Consider the following 15,066-nt stretch of genomic DNA (forward strand, 5'->3'; position numbering starts at 1 on the left):
TCTCTCTGCCCCTCCCCTGTTCATGCTCTGTCTCTCTCTGTCCCAAAAATAAATAAACGTTGAAAAAAAAAAAAAGAACATCCTACTAAAGAATGAATGGGTCAACCAGGCAATTAGAGAGGAAATTAAAAAATATATGGAAACAAACGAAAATGAAAATACAACAATCCAAACGCTTTGGGATGCAGCAAGGGCAGTCCTGAGAGGGAAACACATTGCAATCCAGGCCTAACTCAAGAAACAAGAAAAATCACAAATACAAAATCTAACACCACACCTAAAGGAAATAGAAGCATGAAACAGCAAAGACACCCCAAACCCAGCAGAAGAAGAGAAATAATAAAGATCAGAGCAGAAATAAACAATACAGAATCTAAAAACCTGTGGAGCAGATCAATGAAACCAAAAGTCTGTTTTTTGAAAAATAAACAAAATTGATAAACCTCTAGCCATCCTTCTCAAAAAGAAAAGGGAGATGACCCAAATAGATAAAATCATGAATGAAAATGGAATTATTGCAACCAATCCCTCAGAAATACAAGCAATTATCAGGGAATACTATGAAAAACTATATGCAAACAAACTGGACAACCTGGAAGAAATGGACAAATTCCTAAACACCCACACACTTCCAAAACGCAATCAGGAGGAAATAAAAAGCTTGAACAGACCCATAACCAGCGAATAAATTGAATCAGTCATCAAAAATCTCCCAACAAATAAAGACTCCAGGACCAGATGGCTTCCCAGGGGAGTTCTACCAGACGTTTAAAGCAGAGATAATACCTATCCTTCTCAAGCTATTCCAAAAAATAGAAAGGGAAGGAAAACTTCCAGACTCATTCTATGAAGCCAGTATTACTTTGATTCCCAAACCAGACAGAGACACAGTAAAAAAAGAGAACTAAAGGCCAATATCCCTGATGTATATGGATTCAAAAATTTCAATAAGTTACTAGCAAATCAAATTCAACAGCATATAAAAACAATTATTCACCATGATCAAGTGGGATTCATTCCTGGGATGCAGGGCTGGTTCAACATTCGCAAATCAATCAACGTGATACATCACATTAACAAAAAAAAAAGAGAAGAACCATATGATACTGTCAATCGATGCAGAAAAGGCCTTTGACAAAATCCAGCACCCTTTCTTAATAAAAACCCTTGAGAAAGTCGGGATAGAAGAAACATACTTAAAGATCATAAAAGCCATTTATGAAAAGCCCACAGCTAACATCATCCTCAACGGGGAAAAACTGAGAGCTTTTTCCCTGAGATCAGGAGCACGACAGGGATGTCCACTCTCACCACTGTTGTGTAACATAGTGTTGGAAGTTCTAGCATCAGCAATCAGACAACAAAAGGAAATCAAAGGCATCCAAATTGGAAAAGATGAAGTCAAGCTTTCACTTTTTGCAGATGACATATTATACATGGAAAATCCGTTAGACTCCACCAAAAGTCTGCTAGAACTGATACATGAATTCAGCAAAGTTGCAGGATACAAAATCAATGTACAGAAATCAGTTGCATTTATACACAAATAATGAAGCAACAGAAAGACAAATAAAGAAACTGATCCCATTCACAATTGCACCAAGAAACATAAAATACCTAGGAATAAATCCAACCAAAGATGTACAAGATCTGTATGCTGAAAACTATAGAAAGCTTATGAAGGAAATTGAAGAAGATATAAAGAAATGGAAAAATACTGCGTGCTCATGGATTGGAAGAATAAATATTGTCAAAATGTCAATACTACCCAAAGTATCTACACATTCAATGCAATCCCAATCAAAATTTCACCAGCATTCTTCTCGAAGCTAGAACAAGCAATCCTAAAATTCACATGGAACCACAAAAGGCCCCGAATAGCCAAAGGAATTTTGAAGAAGAAGACCAAAGCAGGAGGCATCACAATCTCAGACTTTAGCCTCTACTACAAAGCTCTAATCATCAAGACAGCATGGTATTGGCACAAAATCAGACACATAGACCAATGGAATAGAACAGAAACCCCAGAACTAGACCCACAGAAGTATGGCCAACTAATCTTTCACAAAGCAGGAAAGAATATCCAATGGAAAAAGACAGTATTTTTAACAAATGGTGCTAGGAGAACTGGACAGCAACATGCAGAAGGTTGAAACTAGACCACTTTCTTATACTATTCACAAAAATAAACTCAAAATGGATAAAGGACCTGAATGTGAGACAGGAAACCATCAAACCTAGAGGAGAAAACAGGAAAAGACCTCTCTGACCTCAGCCGTAGCAATTTCTTACTTGACACATCCCCAAAGGCAAGGGAATTAAAAGCAAAAATGAATATTGGGACCTCATGAAGATAAAATGCTTCTGCACAGCAGGGACACAATCAACAAAACTAAAAGGCAACCAACGGAATGGGAAAAGATATTTGCAAGTATTGGACAAAGGGCTAGTATCCAAAATCTATAAAGAGCTCACCAAACTCCACACCCAAAAAAAACAAATAATCCAGTGAAGAAATGGGCAGAAAACATGAATAGGCACTTCTCTAAAGACATTCGGATGGCCAACAGGCACATGAAAAGATGCTCAACGTCGCTCCTCATCAGGGAAATACAAATCAAAACCACACTCAGTTATCACCTCATGCCAGTCAGAGTGGCCCAAATGAATAAATCAGGAGACTATAGATGGTGGAGAGGATGTGGAGAAATGGGAACCCTCTTGCACTGTTGGTGGGAATGCAAACTGGTGCAGCCGCTCTGGAAAACAGTGTGGAGGTTCCTCAAAAAATTAAAAATAGACCTACCCTATGACCCAGCAGTAGCACTGCTAGGAATTTACCCAAGGGATACAGGAGTACTGATGCATAGGGGCATTTTTACCCCAATGTTTATAGCAGCACTCTCAACAATAGCCAAATTATGGAAAGAGCCTAAATGTCCATCAACTGATGAATGGATAAAGAAATTGTGGTTTGGGGCACCTGGGTGGCACAGTCGGTTAAGCGTCCGACTTCAGCCAGGTCACGATCTCGCGGTCCGTGAGTTCGAGCCCCGCATCGGGCTCTGGGCTGATAGCTCAGAGCCTGGAGCCTGTTTCCGATTCTGTGTCTCCCTCTCTCTCTGCCCCTCCCCCGTTCATGCTCTGTCTCTCTCTGTCCCAAAAATAAATAAACGTTGAAAAAAAATTTTTTAAAGAAATTGTGGTTTATATACACAATGGAGTACTATGTGGCAATGAGAAAGAATGAAATATGGCCCTTTGTAGCAACGTGGGTGGAACTGGAGAGTGTTATGCTAAGTGAAATAAGCCATACATAGAAATACAGATACCATATGTTTTCACTCTTATGTGGATCCCAAGAAACTTAACAGGAACCCATGGGGGTGGGGAAGGAAAAAAAAAAGAGAGAGAGAGGTTAGAGTGGGAGAGAGCCAAATAATAAGAGACTCTTAAAAACTGAGAACAAATTGAGGGCTGATGTGGGGTGGGATGGAGAGGAGGGTGGGTGATGGGTATTGAAGAGGGCATCTTTTGGGATGAGCACTGGGTGTTGTATGGAAACCAATTTGACAATAAATTTCATATGTTTAAAAAAAACAAAGAAATTCATTGACAATAATATAATAATAGTAAGGCAGAGGTGCCTGGATGTCTCAGCCACTTAAGTGCCTGAGTCTTGATTTTGGCTAAGGTCATGATCTCATGGTACATGAGATCAAGCCCCACATCAAGATCTGCACTGACCGCATGGAGCCTACTTGAGATTCTCTCTCCCTCTCTTTCTGCCTCTCTCTCTCTCTCTTTCTCTCTCTCTCTCTCTCTCTCTCTCTCAGATAAATAAATAAACTTAGAATTTTAAAAAATAGTAGGGGACATTAACACCCATCTTACAGCAATGGACAGATTATTTAAACAGAAGATCAACAAGGAAACAATGGCTCTGAATGACATACTGGACCTGATGGACTTAACAGATCTATTTAGAACATTCCACCCTAGAGCAACAGAATATACATTCTTCTCAAATACACATGGAAGATTCTCCAGAATAGATCACATACTGGGTCACAAATCAGGCCTCAACAAGTATAAATAGATTGATATCATACCATGCATATTTTCAGATCACAACACTATGAATGTTAAAGTAAACCAGAAGAAAAAAAAATGGAAAGACCTCAAATACATGGAAGTTAAAGAACATCCTACTGAAGAATCAATTGGTTAACCAGGAAATTAAAAAGAAATTTAAAAATACATGGAAGCAAGTGAAAATGATATCACAACAGTCCAAAGTCTTTGGGATGCAGCAAAGGCGGTCATAACAGGAAAGTATATACAATACAGGTCTTCCTCAAAAAGCAAGGAAAAGGGGCGCCTGGGTGGCGCAGTCCGTTAAGCGTCCGACTTCAGCCAGGTCACGATCTCGCGGTCCGTGAGTTCGAGCCCCGCATCGGGCTCTGGGCTGATGGCTCGGAGCCTGGAGCCTGTTTCCGATTCTGTGTCTCCCTCTCTCTCTGCCCCTCCCCTGTTCACGCTCTGTCTCTCTCTGTCCCAAAAATAAATAAATGTTGAAAAAAAAAATTTAAAAAAAAAAAAAAAAAAAGCAAGGAAAAGGCGCGCCTGGGTGGTTCAGTCGGTTAAGCGTCCGACTTCAGCCAGGTCACGATCTCGCGGTCCGTGAGTTCGAGCCCCGCATCGGGCTCTGTGCTGACAGCTCAGAGCCTGGAGCCTGCTTCAGATTCTGTGTCTCCCTCTCTCTCTGACCCTCTCCCATTCATGCTCTGTCTCTCTCTGTCTCAAAAATAAATAAACGCTAAAAAATTAAAAAAAAAAAAAAAAGCAAGGAAAGCCTCAAATACACAACCTAACCTTTCACTTGAAGGAGCTGGAAAAAGAACATCAAATGAAGTCCAGCATAAGAAAGGAAATAATAATATTAGAGCAGAAATAAATGATATATAAATTTAAAAAAACAGTAGAATAGATCAATGAAACTAGAAGCTGATTCTTGAAAATAATTAACAAAATTGATAAGCCCTAGCCAGACTTATCAAAAATAAAAGAGAAAGGACCCAAATAAATAAAATCATGAATCAAATAGGAGAGATCACAATTGACACCAGATAAATACAATTATAAGAGAATATCATGAGCAATTACATGCCAATAAGTTGGGCAATCTGGAAGAAATGGACAAATTCCTAGAACATACACTACCAAAACTGAAACAGAAATAGAAAATTTAAACAGACCCATAACCAAAAAATAAATTAAATCACTAATTTAAAAAACAACAACAACAACAACAAAGGGGGTTCCTGGGTGCTCAGTTGGTTGAGCAGCTTGCTCTTGATTTTGGCTCAGGTCATGATCTCACAGTTTGTGAGTTCAAGCTCTACATCAGGCTTGGTGCTATGCGGAGGCTGCTAGGATCTCTCTCTTTCTCTCACTCTCTCTCTCTCTGCCCCTCCCCTGCTTGCTCTCTCTCTCTCTCTCTCTCTCTCTCAAAATAAATAAATAAACATTAAAGAAAATCTCCCAGGGCATCTGGGTGGCTCAATCAGTTAAGCATCCGACATCAGCTCAGGTCATGATCTCACAGGTTCATGAGTCTCAGCCCTGCCTCAGGCTGTGTGTTGACAGCTTAGAGCTTGGAGACTGCTCCAGATTCTGTGTCTCCCTCTCTCTATGCACCTCCCCTGCTCACACTCTCTCTGTCTCTCTCTCTCTCAGTAATAAAATTTAAAAAATTAAAGAAAATCTCCCAACAAAGGAGAGTCCAGGGCCTGGTGGCTTCCCAGGATAATTCTACCAACCATTTAAAGAATAATTAATAATTATTATAATATACCTTTACTAATCAATACCTATTACTCTGAAACTGTTCCAAAAATAACAGAAATGGAAGGAAAACTTCAAAACTCACTCTACAAGGCCAGCATTACCTTGATTTCAAAACCAGACAAAGACCCCTCTAAAAAGAATTACAGACCAATATCCCTGATAAACCTGGATACAAAAATTCTCAACAAGACATTAGCAAATTAAATCCAACAGTATATTAAAAGAATTATTCACCATGATCAGGTGGGATTTATTCCTGGGATGCAGGGCTGGTTCAATATCCACAAATCAATCAACATGATATACCACATTAATGAAAGATAAGAACTATATGTTCCTCTCAACAGATGCAGAAAAAGCATTTGACAAAACATGGCATTGTTTTTTTGATAAAAACCCTCAAGAAAGTAGGCATAGAAGTAACATATCTTAACATCACATAGGCCATATATGAAAGACCCACAGCTAATACCATCCTCAATGGGGAAAAACTGAGAGCTTTCTCAGTAAGGTCAGAAACATGACAGGATGTCCACTCTTGTCACTGTTGTTTAACATAGTAGTGGAAGTCCTAGCCTAAGCAATCCTACAAGAAAAAGAAATAAAAGGCATCCATATCAGTAAGGAAAAAGTCAAATGTTCACTCTTGGCAGACGACATGATACTCTATATGGAAAACCAGAAAGACTCCACCAAAAAATTGCTAGAACTCATACATGAGTTCAGCAAAGTGACAGGATACAAAATCAATGTACAGAAATTGGTTACATTTATATACACCAATAATGGAGCAGCAGAAAAAGAAATCAAGGTATCAACCCATTTACAATTACACCAAAAACGCTAAGATATCTAGGAATAAACCTAGCCAAAAAAGGTAAATAATATGTAAATTTATGAAATAAATTGAAAACTCAAAGAAATGGAAAAACAGGGGCTCCTGGGTGGTTTACTCAGCTGAATGTCCAACTCTTGACTTTGGCTCAGATCATGATCCCAGGATCATGAGATCAAGTCCTGCGTCGGGCTCCATGCTGAGTGTGAAGCCTGCTTGGGACTCTCTCTCTCTGCCCCTCTCCCCCACTCACTTTATGAAAGAAAGAAAGAAAGAAAGAAAGAAAGAAAGAAAGAAAGAAAGAAAGAAAGAAAGAAAGAAAGAAAGAAAGAAAGAAAGAAAGAAAGAAAGAAGGAAGGAAGGAAGGAAGGAAGGAAGGAAGGAAGGAAGGAAGGAAGGAAGGAAGGGAGGGAGAAAGAAAAAGAAAAAGATCCCATGCTCATCGATTGGAAGAACAAACATTGTTAAAATGTCTATACTACCCAAAGCAATCTACACATTCAACTGAATCTCCACCAAAATACCACCAGCATTCTTCACAGAACTGGAACAAACAATTCTAAAAAAAAAAAAAAACTGTATGGAACCAGAAAAGATCCTGAATAACCAAAGTAATGTTGAAAAAGAAAAGCAAAGTGAAAGGCATCACAACTCCAGACTTCAAGTTATCTTACAAAGCTGTAAGCATCAAGACAGTATGGTATTGGCACAAAAACAGACATACAGATCAGTGGAACAAAATACAGAACCCTGAAATGGACCCACATCTATATGATCAACTCATCTTCAACAAAGCAGGAGAGACTATTCGATGGAAAAAAGACAGTCTCTTCAACAAATGGGTGTTGGGAAAACTGGAAAAACATGCAGAAGGATGAAACTAGACCACTTTCTTGTATCATTCATAAAAATAAATTTTAAAATGAAGGACTTAAATGTGAGACAGGAAGCCACCAAAATCCTAGAGGAGAAAACAGGCAACAACCTGTTTGACCTCAGCCACAGCAACTTCTCACTTGACATGTCTCTGGAGGGAAGGGAAACAGAAGCAAAAATGAACTATTGGTACCTCGGCAAGATTAAAAAAGAAAAAGAAAAGGAAACCTGCACAGCGAAGGAAACAATCAATAAAAGATATATGCAAATGACATATCAGATTAAGGGTTTCTGTTCTCTCCCTATTCCCCCCCACCTAAGTAGAACCTGGGACAATCCCTCTACATTTTCACCCAGAGGCTTAGATTTTTCCCATGCCAGAGTCCTAAGTAGGGGACCCCTGCCTAAGCTAACCTGACAAGCCCAGTAAGGGCCAGCCCTTCCCAGGCCTCTTATGGGGAGAAGGGCTTTAGGGATGATGTCCTGGACAGAGGGCCCCTGCCCTATTTACTGCAAGTAGAAACCTGTCTGCAGGTCCACATACAGCTCTCCAACCTACGGTCCATGAATAGTTCCAGGCTTTGGGATTTAAGCAAGTGCTGAGGACTCAGGGACTGTGACCCAGGAAGCACCCAAACACCGACCCAAGCTGCAGACTCAAGAGACTGGCCTGCTTGTCCCGCTCTTGACTGATAGTGATGTCCAGAGAGAGCTTTGGGAGTGGGGGAGGGTACAGACAGAACTATGAAGCCTGGAACTGCTGAGAACAGGATCTCCATAGCAACTTTTAAGAATGAGGTGTGAAGGGGCACGTGGGTGGCTCAGTCAGTTAAGCGTGCAACTTTGGCTCAGGTCATGATCTCACGGTTCGAGCCCTGTGTGGGGCTCTGTGCTGAGCCTGGAACCTGCTTCAGATTCTGTGTCTCCGTCTCTCTCTGCCCCTCCCCTGCTCATGCTCTTTGTCTCTCAAAAATAAATAAAACATTTAAAATTTTTAAAAAAAAAAGAGCGAGGTGTGAATCACCCAAAACTGTGAATCACCCAAAAGCCAACACTGATAGTCTGCTAACATTTTCTGTTAAAGAGCCAGACAGCAAATATTTAGAGCACTGCAGGCCATACGGTCTCAAGTCCTATGCATGTGCTCAATCCTGCTGTAGCATCAGAGCAATGCATAAACAAATGAGCCTGGTTATGTTCCAGTGACATTTATGGGCACTGAAATTAGAATTTTCAGGGTGCCTGAGTGGCTCAGTCGGTTGAGCGTCCCACTCTCGGTTTCAGCTCAGGTCATGATCTCACGGTTGTGTGGGTTTGAACCCCAGGTCGGGCTCTGCACTGACAGCACTGCAGAGTCTGCTTGGGATTCCCTCTCCCTCTCTCTCTGCCCCTCCCCGACATGCACTGTCTCTGTCTCTCTCAAAATACATAAATAAACTTAAAAAAAAATTTAAGAGCTTTACCATTTTCACATGTTACAAAATACTGTAATTCCTTGGACTTTGCTCAACCATGTCTACGTCTTTAAGACGCAGAAACCATTCTTCGTTTGGAGACCATATAAAAACAAGCAATGTTTTTCCTGCCCTAGGGAATAGGGCGGCTAGTGTCCAGCTCACAGCAGAGTGGGGGTCCTTCAGGAACAGCGACGGAGTGGTTTCCAGTCACTTGAGGACAACGCGATGTTCATTCGGGTCTGTTTTTAAATATTTAATGTACAACATCTAAAAATCAGTTCTCGCCGCCATCCTTTGGAAGACTTGCTCTAGCCTCTTTTCTACTAGACTTCCAGAACTCTCCTCATTGGCAGGAGGTTCACCGCCCTTGCGGGACCCAAGGAAATGGGATGACATTTTCAGGCTGGATAACTGGAGAATCCGAGGCTGATGCCAAAATCTGCGGCAGCCCGCTCCACCCGTCCTGGGCGCTGGGGGCACCAGGATGTAGGCACAGCATCACGGGAGGAGAGGAGACTTAGAATTAAAATCCCACGAAGGCGCCATCTCAGTGGACTAGGGAGGGAAAATCCAATTCTGTTCCATTTGAGCCGAGGACTGTACAGTCCTTCCTACAAACGCGGGCAGCTCCAAGAGCTGTATCAGCACACTCAGCAGCGAGATTCGGGGAAGAACCTCGGCTGGGGGCTTTGCCACTACCCCCCACCCCCCACCCCAGGACCACTACCCATTTCACGGTTGGCCTCCTCTCGCCGATTCTTCCCCCAAGAAGATCAACCTGGGGGTGTAGGGGGAGCCAGGATCCCACATCCAGCCCGGCTCTGTCCAGGCAGCACGTCGGGGACCGCTCCTCAGGACAGGCCTCCCAGAGGGACCCGAATCTCCGTGAACACCCATCTGAGCCCTGGGGCGGGGGCTGCCCTGCATGTTCTGCCCACTGGCAGCGTGGCTCTGGACAGCCCTGCAACCCGAGGCTCTGCCTGCATGTCAGGCCGTGGGCCTGCAGGGACCAGCAGGAAGAGGGCCACGTCCACAGGTGCACGTCACTAAGGAGCGCGTGGTCCCAGGGGAAGAAAAGTGGCAGCGAAAAGGCTAGCTGAGGCTAGGGTCGGAATCGGGGTCGTGAGAACAGCCAGGTGCAGGCGGAGTCGGTCCTGGGGCGACACAGCAGCACCCACCTGCCCGCTGGGCGGTCTCCTCACCTGTCGGCCAAGAACCGTATTGGGACTGAGGGGCAGGGACGGAGGAAGAGCAGAGGAGAAGCGGCCGCACGCACCTGCCACAAGCACCTGCCTCTGGCCCCACGCACCTGCCGCCGGCCATACGCAACTAATGCCTGGCCTCACGCACCTGCTGCCTCCAGCGCTTCCCACCCGCACGCACCTGCTGCACACACGCACCTGCCATAGGCCACACAGCCCGGCCACCGCCGGCAGCTCCTCCCGCCGCTCCCCACCCCCACCCGAGGCGCCTGCCGCAGAAGTTCGCGCCCATGTCTCCATGGCAACGTGGGGCCAGCACTTCCAGGACCACCGGGAGGACCCTGCCAGGTGCTCCCGCACTATAGACCGAGCGGTGCACCGGCTGCGTCCTGCTTGCTGATTTGGGGCTGTCACCGCTCTGAGAACAGATTAGCTGGAGTCTGAAATTTGTCTTCTTCGGTGTGGGAAGAGAGAGAACAAAGAAAGAAAACGGAAGCACGACTTAATCACAATTACTTGAATGTCGCTCCAAACGCAGAGGTCTTGAAATGTTCACTCCTGCATCCCAAGCTCTAGGAACAGGTGCTGAAGAAACACTTGTAAAAGAATGAATTGAAATGGGCCTGAAACAAATTGCTAGAAAGCATCTTTGACTAATATCTGCATTTCCCTCTTCTCAGTAGCTTTATTTAAGAGAACCAGTGTTTCATACATTGAAATGTGCTATCATTCTTCAGATTACGAAGATCCATAGCATACATTATAAGTATGCTGTATTTTCCAAAATATTACATTTCCAGCATATGGTATTTTTCTATATTTTCATTATGTTCTGTTTCAGTGTGATCAGCAGCAGAAACTTGAACAGAACATATTCCACGTATGTAATAAAGTTAAGCCCAAAAGATAAAAGTTTGAGGAAGTAGTAATACTTTATAGATTTTTCTTTCCCACACTAGAATATGAACTTTCTAACATATAAATTATGAGATATTCTATTTTTAGAAGGGGAAATAAAGAAATGTATTTCTAAGTGCCAATATAAACAAAAGAAATCCATAAAATCAAAGCTAAACAAATACCAAAGCTCTGAGTTGAACTGTAAAAGTAATAAGGACAATTAAGAGAATTATTAGAAGGAAAATGAAAAAGCCTGTGACAGTTGTTAAAATCAAAAACAAACTGGCCAACCTTGAAAATTCCCTGTGCAGATAAAACCAGTTTAGTCACACAAGCAATTACTAGCTTGGCCTGCATCATTTCTTGCTTACGCCTCTGGGAATATAAGCAAAACGTAAACTGTTTCCCAAGGTTGATGTCAGGTAACCACTAACCAATTACCTATCATTTAAGAAAATTATATTATAACCAATCCCTGTGAAAAATAATCACTGCTTTCTCACTATGTAGGCTGCTTCATAGCAATGTACCCCTGAGCCTCATTCCATGCTTTCGTTTAAGTGCTTCTGGTTTGTAACATGTCTTTTTAACAAACTTTTACTAATTTCTACTGTGGTGATTCATTGGTTTTACTTTGGCTATTTCTTTCCATTTTTTTAAGGTTTATTTATTTTTGAGAAAGAGAGAGCACGAGCAGGGAGGGGCAGGGAAAGAGGGAGACACAGAATCCAAAGTAGGCTCCAGGCTCTGAGCTGTCAGCACAGAGCCCAATGCAGGGCTCAAACTCACGGACCGCAAGATAATGACCTGAGCCAAAGTCGGACACTTAACTGACTGAGCCATCCAGGCGCCCCTACTTTGGCTATTTCTGAACTCTTGCCACAGTTAAAAAGAATGAGCTGAAGCTATATTTCATTAAGGATAAATCTAAAAACCATAAAGTTGAGTACAAAGTATATAGTTACCCCTATGAAGTACTCTTGCCAAAAACATTGAACCTAAATCAAATTCAGCCCTTCAAACTTAAAAGATATGTACAGAGTGAAACTATTTGTATAAACTTTGTAAAACATGTAAATTATACTATATGACATTTGTGGCTATGCACATATGTACTAAAAATATACAAGCGTGCATGGGAATAATATCAAAATCAGGATAGGAGTTTACCTGAGAAGGAAAGAGGGAGTAACCATGAAGGAGCAGACAAAGAGATTTAATTGTATTTGTAACATTTATAACTTAAGCTGGATGTTGATTGTTCCTAATATTATTTTTTGTATGCCTGAAATATTTGTTTTACCCCAAAAGCCCCAAAAGGAAATGAATTTGATAATTTCAACAGATGGCAAATGAGCCATAGAATTACTTAACATCAATCAGGCTTCTATTTCTCCGTCAAAGAGCATGACCTTGAAATTGGGAATGGTAAGACGAACATTAACATAAGGAAATTAAATATCAGACAGTAAAGGTATAACTATTTGCCTTGAATGAGTGCAAGTCTTCATACTGAGATAAAATCACTGGAAGGATCCTGAATGTCAGACAGATTGGCAAAGGGACCCCTGGAGGCCACTGTTAAGAAGTTTCACTGGTGTGCGACTCAAAGGGGAGGAGCCAAGATAGCGGAACAGCATGGAAGCGTTTTGTGTGTCTCACATCCATGAAATACAGCCAGACCAACAGTACACCATCCTATACACCTAGAAAAATGATTGGAAGATTAACACAACAAGGTGCACAACCTGAACCACAGAATTCAGCAGGTACGTGACACAAAGAGCTGAACTTGGGGAGCAAGAAGCTGTGAAAGGTAGGGAACCCCTTTTGTGGGCAGAGAGAGGTTGGAGACTGCAGAGGGGGGAAGCATACAGGAAAAGCACCCCTTCCCAAAAGCAGCTGGAGAGAAAGTGGAAAATTGGAAACAGCTGCAGGGACTAAAAGGGAGAAAGGAGAAAGGAGAGGGTTTAAATTCCATTAAGACTGTAACCAAGGGAGCGCAAAGGCTGCAACTCCACAGCTCTACACCTGGCAGTGCTCTGGTGGGAAAGGTGAATCCCCAGGAACAGAGTGGGGTCCAGGAGGTTCTTGGGCCACATGGGGAAAAGCGGTTCCACTGCTGGAAGGACATTTGGTAGAGACTGTTGAAGCCACCTGGTCCCAGCAGACCTCACAAGGCGGCCACATTCACTGGTGCTGGGGCAAGGTCGTGGAGGGTGAAGCCTGGTGCCAGATGTGTGTGGTGATTTTCCATAATCCCTGAAACACTGATGCTACACTGTCTTGTGATCTTTTTCTGGAGCAGGCTGGCACCTGGCCACAGTCTCGGGGCACCAGCAACAACAGGGTCCAGCAGGTGTACCTCCGTGCAGCTGACATTCAGCCATTGCTCAGTGAGACCCTCCCACTGAGGGGCAGAATGGATCAAATCGACACTCCTTCGGAAGTAAGGGGCTGGGGAAAACAGCCACATCTGAGACAAAACTTGGGAGAGAGGTACTGCCTGGGGCCTGGTCACGGAGAGTGGAAAAGCAGGGAGTGGAGGAGAGCTGAAGACAGAGTACTGGTGTGCCATTGCTGATGCGGGAGAACAGACTGGGTAGCTGGGTGGCGCCGTTTTCACCGCTCCCACGCATGCGAATATGCACCTACCAGCCCCTCAACAATCCACCCCAGTAGGCTAGCAGCGCCATCTAGTGGAGAGCAGAACTGTTACACCGAGCCCCACCCAACTGGGCCAACTTCACTCTTCAAAAACACAAACCTCACCGCCAGCTTAATTTATGGACTATAAAGAACTACATGGACTGACCTCTAGGGGAAAACAAAGCAATTTCAGTCCTACTTCAATCTGTTAGCAGGTTCATCTATTCAATTTTTTTTTTCTTTTTCATTTTTCTCTTTTACAATTCTTTTCGTTTTCATGAATACAGAAAGAGAAAAAACTCATTTTTATTTTCAATTCTTATTAAAAATATGTCTTTAATTTTTATTACTATATTTTTTACTTTTGTGTAAATTTTTTCAAATTCTACTTTACTTCCATCATTTTTTTAGTCTACTTCAGTGTACTCACCTTTCCAAATTTTCAAACAATTTCCTTTTTTTTCTTTCTTTTCCTTTTTTCTTTCTTTCATTTCTTTTCTTTTCCTTGAATGCAGAAAGAGAAAAACTTCATTTTTACTTTCAATTTCTTTTCAAAATATTTTTATTTAATTTTTATTACTATATTTTTTGCTTTTATGTAATTTTTTTCAAATTTTATCGTACTCCAATCATTTTATTTGTCTACTACAGTGTATTCACTTTTTCAAATTTTCAAACGATTTTTTCTTTTTTTCTTTTTTTATCTTTTTTCTCTTTTTCATTTCTTTTCTTTCTTCTTACATACAGAAAACGAAAAAATTCATATTTATTTTTTATTTTTATTAAAAAATATTTCTATAATTTTTTTCTACTATATTCTGTACTTTTGTGTATATTTTTTCAAATTCCATTTTACCCACATCATTTTAGTCTACTTTAGTGTATTAATTTTTTCAAATTTTCAAATGATTTCCTTCACCCCCCCTTTTTTTTTTCATTTCTCTAATCTGTCAAACCATTTTCAACACCCAGACCAAAACACACCTAGGATCTAGCATCATCTATTCAATTTTTGTCTGTGTGTGTTTTTAATTTTTAATTTTTAATTGTAATATTTTTTTAATTTTAATTTTTTTAATTTCAATTTTTCTACCTCATTAATTCTTTTCTCCCTTCAAAATGACAAAACGAAAGAATTCACCCCAAAAGAAAGAGCACAAAGAAACGACAGCCAGGGATTTAACCAACACAGATACAAGCAAGATGTCTGAACCAGAATTTAGAATCACGATAATAAGAATACTAGCTGGAGTCAAAAATAGATTAGAATCCCTTTCTGCAGAGATAAAAGAAGTAA

General features: G+C 41.6%; 1 long non-coding RNA gene across 1 annotated transcript; it reads right to left on the minus strand.

Moving 5' to 3' along the window:
- Nucleotides 1–9,006: 9,006 nt before the first annotated feature.
- On the minus strand, nt 9,007–14,255 carry LOC123385266. The gene is made up of 2 exons (XR_006597465.1): nt 14,200–14,255; nt 9,007–12,826 (listed from the first exon to the last, which is right to left on the minus strand). It is a non-coding gene; the product is annotated as an uncharacterized LOC123385266 (long non-coding RNA).
- Nucleotides 14,256–15,066: the final 811 nt, after the last annotated feature.

Source organism: Felis catus, chromosome B2, assembly GCF_018350175.1.
Source record: "Felis catus isolate Fca126 chromosome B2, F.catus_Fca126_mat1.0, whole genome shotgun sequence".
NCBI classification, from domain to species: Eukaryota; Metazoa; Chordata; class Mammalia; order Carnivora; family Felidae; genus Felis; species Felis catus.